At 34.3% G+C, this 12436-nt stretch overlaps 1 pseudogene; it reads left to right on the top strand.

Moving 5' to 3' along the window:
• The window catches only part of LOC123786433 (uncharacterized), a 570278-nt pseudogene that overhangs the window by 453794 nt on the left and 104048 nt on the right, over window positions 1–12436 (top strand).

Below are 12436 nucleotides of genomic sequence, written 5' to 3' on the forward strand. Positions count from 1 at the left end.
TCACCCAGGTGCCCCAATCCTTATCTTGTCATATGAATATTTAATTTATATTTATTTCCATATGGGTTTTAATCTATGAGAATGTTATTTGTTTTCTATTTGTCTCACTTATTCTTTAGTCCCTTTTCCTCCTTTCTGACTTCTCCTTGGTTAATTAAGGATTTTTATATCTCATTTTATCTCTGATATTGCTTTACTAGTTATAACTCCTTTAAAATAGTTGTTATTCTAGGATTTACAATATTTATTATTAACTTATCACAGTCTACCTTGAAAATGTTATTTACTGCTTTACATATAATGTTAGAAACTTCCAACAATATACTTGCATTTCTTTATGTTCCATTGCTTTGTAGAATTGTCATATGTAAAAAATACCATATACATTGCTACTATACTTGCTTTAACCTATACATATATATATATATATTAGATATATTTTTAAATGACAAAAGCTATCTTTTATTTTTGTCCACACATGTACAATGCCTTGCTTTCTTTATTCCATTGTGTAGGTTCACATTTCCATTTGCTGTCATTTACTTTCTACCTGAATGACTTCTTTCAACATTTTGTGAGTTTTGATCTGTAGTGATGAATACTTTCAGCTTACTCCTTTTTTTCTGAGAATGTCTTTATGTCTTCTCCATTTGTGTCATATCCATTTTGGATATGTATGTCTGTTTTTGGGGGTTTGGTTTTTTTTGGGGGGGTTGTTTTTATTTTCCCTCAGCATTTTAAAAATGTTCTGCTGTCTTCTGTCTTGCATGGTTTCCAACAAGGCATATGGAGTTATTTTTTTATCTTTTCTTCTGTATATAATATAGTTTTCTTTGTCCTTTGGATTCTGTTAAAAAATTTTCTCTTTATCATTGATTTTCGTCAATTTGATGTGTTACGGTTCAGTTTTCATTATGTTTATTCTGCTTGGGTTCATTGAGACTCTTGGATATATGGGTCTAGTTTACATGAAATTTCAAAAATGTTTGGTCACTATTTTTTCAAAGTTTTTATTTCTTTTTTCTATTCTTTCTTTTCTTCTGAGATTCCAGTTATATGATATGTTCTTTTCAATATTTTCCCACTGGTCACTGAAACTGTTCATTTTGTTTCCATATTGCTTTGCTTTCTTTCATTAAAGTGTGTGTGTGTGTGTGTGTGTGTGTGTGTGTGTGTGTGTGTGTGAGAGAGAGAGAGAGAGAGAGAGAGAGAGAGACCTGGCCTCTTCTCCTGACATTTGCCCTGTTCCAAGCCTTGGGCAACCAGGCCTTCCCACTCTTTGGAGCTCAGTGCATTCCAAACCACCTACATACCCTCCAGAGTGGAAAGAGCCTACACCCAAAAATCATTTTGACATGGCAGCTTTATACTGACGACTCTAGCAGTCCCCGTTTAGACTTGGTGCCTGGTGGGGTCCAAGGCTTCTCCAACAATCAAGGCTGTCAGGTGTCTCTCTCTCTCTCTCCATCTATCTCTTTTTCTAAATAATATATATTGAATGAAAGTTATATGAGTAAAGTCAATTCTGTATTCTTGTTTTTTATAAGAGGTAATTTAGATTGCAGTTCAGCCAAAATATTCATTCATTTAACAGATTTGTTTTGTTTTGTTTTGGTTTTTTGGGGGGGGGGTCTATATTTTACCTTTTGGGCCTTTTTTTTAGATAATTTTAGATTCACATAAAATTTTAAAAAGATCATATGGAGAGATATCATGTACCTATATCAAGTTTCCTACAATGGTGACATCTTGGAAAATTATAATACAATATCACAACCAAGATATTGGTATTGATACAGTCAAGATACAGAACATTTTCATCACTGCAAGGATCCTTCATATTCTCTATTAATAGCTACATTTTCCTTCCATGCCTATTCCCTCCTTAACCCCAAGGAACTATTTATATGTTCTCCATTCCTATCATGTTAACATTTCAAGAATGTTATATAAAAAAATCAAAGAGTATATAACCATTATGGATAGGCTTTCTTCACTCAACATAGTTCTCTGGAGATTCATCCAAGTACTTGCATGTAACAACAGTTCATAGTATTCCAAGATATGGATATACCAGTTTCCTTAAATATTTCCATCTGGATTCATTCCAGTTTTTAAAGGTTATTAATAAAGGTTATATTCTCTAAAAGTGTTTTAAAGATAGTTTTATGTTCTACATTTAAGTCTGTGGTCCAGTTTTAGTTAATTTTTGTGTAAGATATGAGATTTAAAGTATTTATTTATTTATTTATTTATTTATTTATTTATTTATGAGAGAGAGAGCATGTAAATAGGGGGGAGGGGCAGAGAGAGGGGAGAGAGAGAGAGAGAGAATCTCAAGCAGACTCACTGCTGAGCACAGAGCCTGACTCAGGGCTGGATCTTATGACCCTGAGACATGACCTGAGCCAAAATTGAAAGTCAGGAGCTTAACTGACTAAGCCACCCAGGCACCCCAAGATATAAGATTTAGGTCAAGATCCATTTGGTTGCCTATTCATTTGTTGAAAGGCTATCCTTGTTCATTGAATTGCTTTTTTATCTTTCTCAAAAATAAGTGGTCATATCTGTGTGGATCTTTTTCTGGGTTCTTCATTCTGTTCCACCAATTTATGCATGTATCTTTCAGTCACTACCAAATAGCCTCAATTAATCTTGACGTCAAGTACAGGCATTGATTTCACTTCATTTTTCTTTTTTGCAATTGTTTTAGCTATTGTACTTCCTTTGCTTTCCATACATTTTTGGAAAAACTTGTCTATATATACAAAGTATTTTGCTGGGATTTTTATAAGAATTGCATTAGTCTTGTATATCGACTTTGGTAAAATGGGCATTTTTATTTCATGAGTCTTCCAATCCATAAAGACAGTAGATCTCACCATATATTTTTTATTTCTTTCATCAGTGTTTTGTATATTTCAGCATGCAAGTCCTATAGATGTTTTGTTAGATTGGCACATAATATTTTGGGTTTTTGAGTGATGGTAGATGTTATTGCTTTTTTATTTTCACTGCCCATGTGTTCATTTATAGTATGTATAAAAACAATTTATTTTGCATGTTTATCTGCAAAGTTGCTGAACTCAACCTTTTAGTTCTAAGAGTTTGTATATTCCTTAGAATTTTTAGACCATCATGCCATATGCAAATAAGAAGAGTTTTAATTTTTCCTCTCTGATCTATAGTCATTTTATGTCCTTTCTGTGCCTGATTGCACTGGTTAGAACTGTTACATAGAGTGATGAGAGCAAGCATCCTTGTCTTGGTTTCAACTTTAAGGGGAAATAATTTGGTTTTCTGCCATTAAGTATAGTGTTAGTTGCAGATTTTTTGTATACACTCTTCATCAAATTGAGGAGATTCCTACTGATCCCATTTTCTTTAATCATGAATGTGTGTTGAATTATGTCAAATGTTTTTTTTCTATATTGATTGATATGATCATGTGAATTTTTTCTCTATTCTATAAATATGGAGAATTACATTGATTGATATTTTTTTTGTAATGTTGAATCAGCCTTGCATGCTGCAATAAACCCTACTTGATCATGTTGCATAATTGTGTTATATACATTGCTGGATTCTATTGGCTACTATTTCGTAAAGGATTTTTACATCTTTATTGATGAGTGATATTGATCTATAGTATTCTTTTTCTTCTTTCTTTCTTTCTTTTTACTGGTACTGTCTTTGCCTGGCTTTGGCTTCAGGATAATATTATGTTCATAAAATGTATTTGAAAGTATCCCATTTTATATTTTCTGGAAGATATTTTAGAATCAGTGTTAATTCTTTCTTAAACATGTAGTAGAATTACTCAGTGAAACCATCTGAGCATAGAGATTTCTTTTTGGGGACAGTTTAAATTATAAATTATTTTTTTCATAGTTACAGAGCTATACAAGTTTTCTATTTCATATGAATGACTTGTGGTTGTTCGTGTTTCTTTTGGGAAATTAAACTACTTGTCCAAGTTACCAACGTATATTTTGCAGAGTTGTTTGTAGCTGTTCCTTACTATACTTTTGATGTCATCAGGGTGTATAGTAACATCCTATTTCATTTCTGATGTTGATAATTTTCTTTTTTCTTATTTTCTTTGTCAATCCTTTTGTTGTCAATTTTATCGATCTGGCCTATGAACCAGCTCTTTGTTTTAATAATATTTTCTATTTTTTCTATTTTCAATTTCATTGCTTTCTGCTCTTATCCTTATTAGTTTCTTCATTCTACTTACTTTGGGTTTATTTTGCTCTTCTTATTCTAAATTCTTGGGGTGGGAGCTTAGATTATCTTTTGTCTTTTCTAATATATTTTGTGCTACAAATCTGTCTCTTAGCATTGTTATAGCTTTGTCCCCCAATTTTTAAAAAGACTTCATTTATTTGAGAGAGAGAGCATGAATGTGGTTGGGGACGAGGGCAGAGGGAGAAAGAGAAGCAGGTTCCCTGCTGAGCAGGGAGCCTGAGGCCAGCTGGGCTTGATCCCAGAACCCTGGGATCATGACCTGAGCTAAAGGCAGTTGCTCAACCAACTGAGCCATCCAGGCGCACCTGTTCCCAAATTTTTATGTTGACTTTTCATTCTCATTCAGTTTGATGCTTTTTTATTTTTCCTTGGGACTTTCTCTTTGACCCATAGATTACATAGAAGTGACATGTTTAGTTTCCACGTGTTTAGAGATTTTCCTATAACCTCTGTTACTGATTTGTCAGTTGATTGCTTTGTGGTCAGAGAATACTTCATATTTAATTTCAATTCTCGAAAATTTTTGAGGTTTGTTATCGCCCAAGATGTAATTGATGGTGGCATATGGTTTTGGGGCACTTGACAAGAATGTTTATTCTCCTGTTGTTGAGTGGAGCATTATGTAAGTATCAACTAGATCTTATGTGTTGATGGTGTTGTTGACTTCTATGTCTTTGATGGTTTTCTGTCTAGTTGTTCCATCGTTAATTGGTGAAAGAGTGATGACATTTCCAACTATAACAGTGCATTTGTCAGTTTCTCCTTCATTTCTATCAGCTTTTGCTTCACATATTTTATAGTTCTGTTGTTTGATACATATATATTTAGTATTATGTCTTCTTGGTGGATTGACCCTTTTGTTATACCTTTTATTATTACATAATGTCTCTTTCTGTTTCTAGAAATTTTCTTTGTACTGAGGTGGACTTTATCTGACATTAATATGGCCACTCCTACTTTCTTTTGATCAGTTTTTCGATGCTATATATTTTTCCCCATTCTTTTACTTTTGATCTGCCTATATCATTATATTTAAAGTGAGCTTCATGTAGAGTGTATATAGTTGGTTCATTTTTTTTAACCCACTTTTCAAATCTGTGCCTTTTAATTGGTGTAATAGGCCATTTACTTTTATGTAATTATTGATATATTACAGCTTGTCTACTATTTCTTTTTTTCTGTTTGTTGTTTTTGGTTTTGTTTTTAATTTTTCTATCTAGTTTTCCTGTGGTTAATTTAACATTTTTTAGAATTCTATTTTGTTTTATTCATAGCAATTTTGAGTGGCTTTCTTTACATAGCTTTTTACTGGTTTACTGGTTCTCCTGGTATTGCATTCTGTATAACTATCTTAGCTACTGGTGGCATTATTTTACCAGTTCAAGTGAAGTGTAGAACCCTTAAAAATCCCTTCTCTTTACTTTTCCCCACTTACATATAATTGTTTAAGTATTTTTTCTATGTTCATTTAGAACCACATTAGACAATATTATAACTTTTGGTTCAGCCATTAAGTGTTATTTAGAAGACTCAAGAGGGGAAGGAAAGTTTATTGGGCTTTTTTCTTTATTTTGCTCTTTCTTTCTTCCTGATGTTTTACATTTGTTGTGTGTGTGTTTTGTTTTTTTTTTTTAGTCATTTCTATTTAGAAAACGTCCTTTAGACATTAATTTAGAGTAATAAATTCTCTTAGTTTTTCCTTATCTGAGAATTTCTCAGTTTCCTCTACATTTCTGAAAGAGTAATTTTCCTGCCTATAAGATTCTGGGTTGTTTTCTTTCATTAGTTGAAAAATGTTGTTACTTCCTCCCAGCTTCCATGATTTCTGATGAAATATCTATTATTTTACATTTTTCTTTACAGATAAAGTGTCATTTCTCAGTCATTGTTTTAAAGATTTTGCTTTTGTTTTTATTTTTCAGAAGTTTGACTAGAATGTGTCTTGGTGTGGACTTCTTTGGGTTTAATTTGCTTGGGCTTTACTCAGCTCCTTGGATCTATAGATTTATATCTTTTGTCAAATTTGGGAAATTTTCAGCTTTATTTCTTCGAACACATTTTCAGCCTCACCTTATTTCTTCTATCCTCTAAGATATTGACATTGCCATAATATTTGTTATATTTCTGTAGGTCTCTAAGTCTCCATTCTTTTCTTTTCTTTTCTTTCTCCCTTTTTTTAAATTTCCTTTTTTTCCCCCTAGTTGATTGTTTCTGTTGTTCAGTTGGGTAATTTCTATTGTTCTATCTTCCATTTCACTGATACTTTCCTCTGTCCTCTCCATTCTAATTTTCAGCCTATCTATTGAGATTTTCTTTCTTTTTTAAAAAAAATATTTTATTTGTTTATTTGAGAGAGAGAGAGAGAGCACAAGTTGGGGGGAGGGGCAGAAGGAGAGGCAGAAGCAGACTCCCTGCTAAGCAGGAACCCTGATATGGGGCTTGATCCCAGGACCCCAAGATCATTACCTGAGCTGAAGGCAGACACTTAACCAACTGAGCCACCCAATCTCTATTGAGATTTTCAGTTATTGTGTTCTTCAGTTCTCAAATTTCCATTTGGTTCTTCTTCATATATTCTATTTCTTTGCTGAGACTCTATTATTTCATTTGTTCCAAGCATGTTTGTAATCGCTCATTAAGACAATTTTATGATGGCTGGTTTAAAATCTTAGATAATTCTAACATCTCTAAAATCTTGGTGATGGCAATTATTTATTCACTTTTTCAATCTTTTTGAGATCTTCCTAGTTCTTGGTATAATGAGTAATTTTCTACTGAAACCTGGAAATTTTGCATATTATGTTATTAGACTCTGGATCTTACGTAAACCTTATATTTTAGATGTTTTCCTTTGACACTACTCTGGAAGGGGAAGGAGTGGGGGGAAACCATATTTTACTGCTCAGTGTGAGTAGAAGTTCAAGTTTACCACCACCTGGCTTCTAATGACTTACAAGTGGAAGCGTATGCCTCCTTACCTCCATGCAGGATGGGAGTTCTAGCTCTCTACTGGTACCACCTGGCCAGGAAGTATAGGTGTGTCTTTTTGCGTTCCCACATGGCTTTCATAGACATCATGGTAGGGTGGCCTCATTATCATTGATTGGTGGTGGAAGCCTTGACTCTCTGATAAGCCTCCTTGGACATCACCCCAGTGGGAAGGGGAAAAAAAAATTCCTCCTTACAGCCTGTTGAAGGGAAAGTCTAGGCTCTCTGTTCAGTCTTTGGTGTCATAGGTAGGGGTTGGGGTTACATTTTTTTCTGTGGTGTCTGGCTATAGCATGGCAGTCATTTTCTGAAAGTTTTCTGTCTTATTAGGCTGTCTTCCTCCTAATCCTTTTACTAGAGAATCTCCTTCTAAAATTTGAATTATTTGCTATCGTCTGTTTAGTATTGCTCTACTCGTCACCAGACTTCCTTTATTTAAATTGCTTGGTCCTTTTTTTCTCTCTGTTCTTCATTTTGGATAATTTATACTGCTAAGTTTTTAGTTCAATAATTTTCTAATTATGTAATCTGCTGATAATACCATTTAGTGACTTTCCATTTCAGGTCTTATATCCCTCTGCTCTAGAAGTTCCCTTTGGTAGTTTTTTTATATCTTCTATTTATCTCCTCACTAAATGCATATTTTTCTACAAATCATCGGGCATATTTGATTTATTTATAGTGCTATTTTAATGTCCTTATCTGCTGATTTCATCATCTCTATTATTTCTAAGTCTGTTTTTATTAACTGAATTTTCTCCTGGATATGGGTCACATTTGATTACACTTTCACATTTTTATTAACCTTTTATGAGATGCTGGACATTATTCATTTTACATTGTCTAACGCTAGCTTTAGTTCTTCTTTCAAAAGTATTGTGCTTTCTTTCTGGGTGCCACGCTAAGTTACTTGCCGATCAGTTTGATCCTGTCAAATGCTGTTTTGAATCTTTGTTAGGGTAGATCTAGAATAAACTTTATTCTGGGGTTAAATTGGTCTTACTACTGAGTCATGGTCCTTTGGGGATCTTTACTGAAAGCCCCATATGTTAAACAGTATTCCCACTCTAGCTGCTAAGAACTGATTCCCGGCCCTCTGTATACTTTGGGAGTTGTTTGGCTTGGCTTATAACTTCCCTAATTCTTCTTTGTTCTTGCCTGGCCTCGTGGAGACTTATCATATGTATATATGCAATAATATTTAGTCAAATATTCAAAAGGATCAGTATACAGATTTCTGGAGGTTTTTTTTTTCCTCTCTTTCCTCTCCTCCCCACCTCCCCCTGCCCCTTCTAACACTCCACAAATTCTAATTTCCTTGATAATCATGAGCTCTGATTTGTCTCTTCAATTTAGCAGGATCACTGAGCTCTCTTTTGGTTTCTCTTTCTGTGCTGTAACCCAGAAATGGTCTCCAGCAAAACCCAAAACAGTAATTTAGCTTACTTTGTTTCTCTTCACTCAGAGTTCCCATACTTTTTCTGTTTGTTGTCCAATATCTACAAACAGTTGTTTCATGTATTTTTACTCTAATTTTCTAGTTGTTTATGGTAGAAAGTAAGCCCAATCATGGTTACTCTTTCATGATCATGAGCCAAATTTGAACAGGTCCTATTCAAGTGCTACTATAAAAAGGGTACTCTACACAAAAGAAGCATTATAAATTTGATTGAAAATATTACTTGTGTCCCACATCCTACTTTTAAATGTCCTTCTATGTCCTGCAGGTGAGAATAAAAGTTGTAAGTTTTATCAAATGCTGCATAATAGAAGTTTTATTTTATAGTTCTTCCATGACTAATTCAAATGGGTTAAGACTACAGTTACAATCAGTCCCCAACACAAAAGGGTCTTCTGACAGTAGTATAGCTTGTTGTAGGGAGATTATATCTAGCCACTTTCTGGAGGAGTAAATCCTCAGATTTGGAGACCTGGGCATCAAGAAGTCATTAAGGCAATAGATGATTAAAGTACATTTAGAGAAGAGGTTCCAGAGACAACGGTCAATGAAAAGAACCTACCGAAGTTCATTGCAATCTTTTTTGCAATTTTGTATCGGGTGGAAATGGCCCCTCACTTTTCAGAGTTCAGAGGAGAAGTTACCTATTCCATTGTCCTGAGAATTGGTAGTAGGGGATATAGATTAAGTAAATTAAGTTTCTGGTATAAACATAGCTGTGTAGATCTCTTAACCCGTGACAAAACATACAGATGCAATAATGAAATCAAAACCAAAAATATCCATCAAATTTTATTGTGTGTGAAGTTGGAGGGCACACTGAATCTGCAGACTCAAATATAAGAGTTTCTTAGAAAGCTCAGACTGGGAAGAAGTAACATAAAGAGAAAAGGAACATAGAAGGTTAAAAAAAGAAGGAAGATAAAGATTAGGATAGAAATAAATGAAGTAGAAGATAGAGAAACAAGAAAATTATAAAACCGGATGTTGTTTTTTAGACTGACAAAGGAAAAAAGAAAGATGACTCAGATGACTAAGATCAAAAGTGAAAGTGAACATCACTACTGATCCTAGGGAATTTTTTTTTAAAAAGAGAAAGAAGGTAATATTAGGAACAACAGTATTACAACAAATTAGATAATTTAGATGAAATGAATGAATTATTAGAATGATAATTACTACTGGAATTGGATTCTGAAAAAAATACAAAATCCAGTTAGATATGTAATACGTAAAGAGATTAAAATTAATAATTTTGAAACTTCTCAGAAAGAAAGCTCAGGCCCAAGTAGTTTCAATGGTGAATTATACCAAATGTTTAAGAATTACTCCTTTTTTTTTTTTTACAAATTCTTTTTTTAATAAAGATTTTATTTATTTATGTGACAGACAGACAGACAGCGAGAGAGGGAACACAGCAGGGGAGTAGGAGAGGAAAAGCAGGCTCCCAGCAGAGTAGCCCGATGTGGGACTCGATCCCGGAACGCCAGGATCACGCCCTGAGCCGAAGTCAGACGCTTAACGACTGCGCTACCCAGGCGCCCCACAAATTCTTTTTTTTTTTTAAGATTTTATTTATTTGACAAAAAGAGAGACAGTGAGATAGGGAACACAAGCGGGGGGAGTGGGAGAGGGAGAAGGAGGCTTCCCGCAGAGTAGGGAGCCCAATGCGGGCTCCATCCCAGGACCCTGGGATCATGACCTGAGCCGAAGGCAGACGCTTAATGACTGAGCCACCTAGGCGCCCCACTGAGCTACCCAGGTGCCCCTACAAATTCTTTAAAAATGTAAAAGAGAAGAGAACACTTCCCAGTTCATTCCATGAAGTCAGAATTACCCTGATACCAATACCAGACAAGCATATCACAGGCAAGAAAACCATAGACAGATATGTTTTATGAATGTAGATATAAAAACCCCAAACAAAATATTCGGAAACCAAATCCAACAACAAATAGAAGGATTGTACACTATGATCAAGTAAGATTTATCTCAGGAAAACGAGGTTGGTTCAACATCTGAAAATGAATTAATACTATATACCATATCAATAGAATAAAGTACAAAAACCACATGATCATCTCAGTAGATGTAGGATGAAAAACAGTAACAACAACACTTGACAAAATCCAGCATCTTTTCATGATAAAAGAACTCAACAACCTAGAAATAGAAGACTATTTCCTCAGCCTGAAAAAGGGAATCTATGAAAAACCCACAGCTAACATTATACTTAATAGTGAATGCTGAAGGCTTTCCCCCCAAGATCAGGAAGGAGATAAGGATGTCTGTTCATGCCACTTGTACTCAACATTATACTGTACGTTCTACAGTAGGTTCATTACAGCCTGGAAGATCTGAACTGTATTCCATCTCCATGACAGCTATGGCTAAGACTCTCCCATGTTGCTTCAGTCTGCCTTCTCCTCACACTGTGGTTGCTTATCCAAAGGCAAAGGTGACCCAGAGGAAGTTTTTGCCTTTTAGGATGATTCTGATGCCCAAAGGAAAGGGTTGAGAGAGAAGGAGAAAATATGATAGAGTTCATGCTGACTCTGTTGAACTTTTGGTACCAGGGGGCAGAAAGAATACTTTCGAGAAGAGTGAATTAAGCTAATTCTTTTTTGGCTCTGATCCATGTTTATATTTGTTTAGATTTTGGAGTTCAGATCACAAAATGGGAAACTTTTTGTGAAATTAGTTCTATCTGAAAGTGGGAAAAGACTTTCCAGAGTCCTTACCATCTCTCTGTGAGAAACCCCATGGTCCCTGTTCCCTCTTTACCTTTCCCCAATCTTCCACTCTGTATATCTTTCTGAAGTTAATGAATTATAAACTGCTTAATTGCTTTCAGAGGTGGACCCCTGAACAGGTGGGAATGGATGTGCCCACATCTGTCAGAGTGAGAATGGTGTGGCCAGGTGTGTCTGTCGCCCAGGGTACCAGCTGTCTGAAGACAAAAAGGCCTGTGGAGGTAAGAAGTTGAAACTGATGGCTTAATTGTGTAATTGTTTGAAATTTTGTGGTAATTCAGTTTTGAATAATCAGAACAGCTAGGAGAAGGGTGTTTTCATTTATGCTTTAAAAAGAACATTTATATTCTCATTTGATCATTCTGAAAGGTATTTTTGTGAAACTATAAAAACAGTGAAATTATTAGTTACAAAAAAATCTTTTAGTGTGATTTCAGAATTAATGCCTTTTGTTTTCTGTTTCTCGTTATGAAGTGAATTCCGAAATTAATATTCAAAATCTTCCATAACTACACAGGGAGTTTTTTATTATAGGCTACAGAAGGTGGGGGATAACCTTTGAAATGCAAGTATGTGCAAATGAGTGTTCTCAGAAATTAGAAATAATTAAAAGCAAAAAGAAAGAAACTATAAATACAAGGTTACATATTTCTGTTTCCTAGAAATAGCAAAAGAGACATACTTCAATTCAAGGATGAAAGTGACAAATTACTCCATAACCAGAACTAATAAATGAAATCATTCCTGTGGGACAGTCTTTGTTTTAATAACTTCAGAGAAATCACAGAATCCTTCATTTTTATCATGACATTTCAGAAATAAGAAACAGTTTATTTGGATTAATTATGAAAATACCAAAATATTTCCTGACTTATGGGATGGATAAACACTTAGAGATACTGAAAAATAATTAGATATAAAAATTACTGTTTATTTTTTTTCTTTTTTAAACCAAAACTAAGATATGATTTTCTGTTGATTGTGT

The sequence above is a fragment of the Ursus americanus genome, chromosome 4 (assembly GCF_024610735.1).
Source record: "Ursus americanus isolate L20-20 chromosome 4, mUrsAme1.1.p, whole genome shotgun sequence".
In the NCBI taxonomy this organism is placed as follows: domain Eukaryota; kingdom Metazoa; phylum Chordata; class Mammalia; order Carnivora; family Ursidae; genus Ursus; species Ursus americanus.